Source organism: Austrofundulus limnaeus, unplaced genomic scaffold (genome assembly GCF_001266775.1).
Source record: "Austrofundulus limnaeus strain Quisiro unplaced genomic scaffold, Austrofundulus_limnaeus-1.0 Scaffold217, whole genome shotgun sequence".
In the NCBI taxonomy this organism is placed as follows: domain Eukaryota; kingdom Metazoa; phylum Chordata; class Actinopteri; order Cyprinodontiformes; family Rivulidae; genus Austrofundulus; species Austrofundulus limnaeus.
The window spans coordinates 502,270-504,400 of NW_013952619.1; the positions used below are offsets into that span (position 1 = coordinate 502,270).

At 37.5% G+C, this 2,131-nt stretch overlaps 1 protein-coding gene across 1 annotated transcript in view; it reads right to left on the reverse strand.

The window, feature by feature from the left end:
* LOC106525208 (BMP/retinoic acid-inducible neural-specific protein 3) overlaps positions 1–2,131 on the reverse strand; it is a gene marked incomplete at its 5' end in the record, with an annotated part of 98,386 nt that overhangs the window by 21,236 nt on the left and 75,019 nt on the right.

A 2,131-nucleotide genomic window follows, 5' to 3' on the forward strand; every position in this document is an offset into this window, starting at 1 on the left:
ATATATGCCTGAGAAACACAAAATATTGGCCCTTTAAATCTGGTGTGGCTGTAGCTGTGATAATTTAAGTAATGCTGTTTTTATCTCCATGCTAGGAATATGTTCATTAAAAACTAAAAAAACATAAATCAAAATATTGCTAATTGAAACACTAATTCAGCTGAAACTTACAGTAACTCTTTAATAAACCATATTATACTCAGTGTGAGAACAAAACAGATTACTTCTACCATCAGCTGACAGTAGAAACCGACTAAAACAATCAGTTCTAATTATTAATCTGCTGCTGGTTTGAGCTGGTCTTCCTAGAACCACATGGGCACACAGAACCTTACTTTTCTTTATTAAATACAGCTCTGCAACTGCACTCCTCAAAGCACCTTGCTGCTTAAGTTATTGCCAAGTATGTGGTAATCAAGTTGCTCTTAAGCATCTAGCTCCTGGAAACACTCTCAACCAGCTAGGTGCTCTGAAAACAGCTCAAGGCGAAGCTGGAATCGTCTCAAACTGTGACTCAGTTCAACTTTGTGAATGCTGCCGAGCTTTATAAATGATGAATAAAAACAGAAATCTGTTGCAAGACCTCCTTATTTTTTAAAAGGATGCACATGTTCACAGCATTGAAGCTGCACATCGTGCRACATAACTGCCAACGAAGGCGCCTGACATTTTGCCTTTTTATTAATAGAAACTTAAAATACTTTCAAATCTGCCCATGTCCTCCATCCATCATGTTTATTAGGGAATATTAAATAGAGCTAACAGACAAAACGGCAACAACTGAGCCGTGAAATATTTTATTGGTGCTTACATCATACGCTGCTAAGAGARTGTAGCAAGTGCCGTTTGTTTCTGGAGCGTGACAGGTTATTGTGGAGCTACTGGAGGCTCTTCACTCGGCAGATTCACTGTTGATCCAAACATTTTAAATGCTCTACTTTGGTTTTCTGGACTTTAAAACTTGAACTGTGCCCTCTCATTACAAACACCACAGGTTAGTTGTTTAAAKGTCAGACAGGAGTTGGACTTTGTGAAATGCCATATTAGTAAAAAAATAAATAAAAAAATGGGAGACTCTGGTGTTTATGTTAGATTAACTCAGCTTTTATCACTCCGGTTGTATTACACCACTTAGTGATRTTACTAATCAATAACCAGTGTGGCTGAGTTGAGTTTATAAATTTAGTTTAAAAATATTTTTAACTGGTTATATTTTGTATATTTCAAGTAACGATACTCATATTTCTCCTCATGCATATCTTGAGATGCTGTGTGTTGTTTTATTTCTGGTAAATTAAAAATACAAGAAAAAGGTTCTCATAAGAAGTTTTTTTTTTTTTTTTACAAAAAATGTTATCCAACCATACAGATGAGAAGCTTTTCTAAGATTATTCCTCTTATGTCAAATAATAAATGTTGGAATTACCTCCTTCCATCCTTTTGCTTATATTTGGTTTGTTTATTCTTCACGTCTTCCAACATTTTATTTTCATTTGCTCTTAATAAACGTGTCACCATCAGTGAACTAGATACTGCACAGCTGTAGCATATATGACCCCTGCACATGCACAAACACCAACGCAGCAGAACTCAGAAGTCATCAGATTGGATTTATTGTTTTGGGTGGGATCAAAAAGAAAAAATAACTAGGTCCTCTGGATGGGTTCTTCTTTAGTGAAACGTTTAGTCTCTCCTCCAAGAGACTTCTTTAGTCTGAGTTTCAGGTGAACTCAGCCTTATAAGCACTGCCTCCGCATGGACAAATAGGTTAGTCACATGCAAAAGAGGGCCATCGCCTAACAATAGGCTTTATTAGCTCTATTTAATCACATGCAAAAGAGGGCCATCGCCTAACAATAGGGTTGATTAGCTCTATTGTTAGATTAGTTCACCCCAAAGATGCAGTTCCCCGGCAAAAACAGAGTAATATAGTATATGCTGTTAAGTGCCAGGAGGACTGTGATCAGTTATACATTGGGGAAACAAAACAGTCACTGTTCAAAAGAATGTCCCAACACAGACGAGCTACTTCGCCGGGTCAGGACTCTGCAGTTTACGCTCATCTACAGGCCAGGACTCTGCAGTTTACACTCATCTACAGGCCAGGACTCTGCAGTTTACACTCATCTAC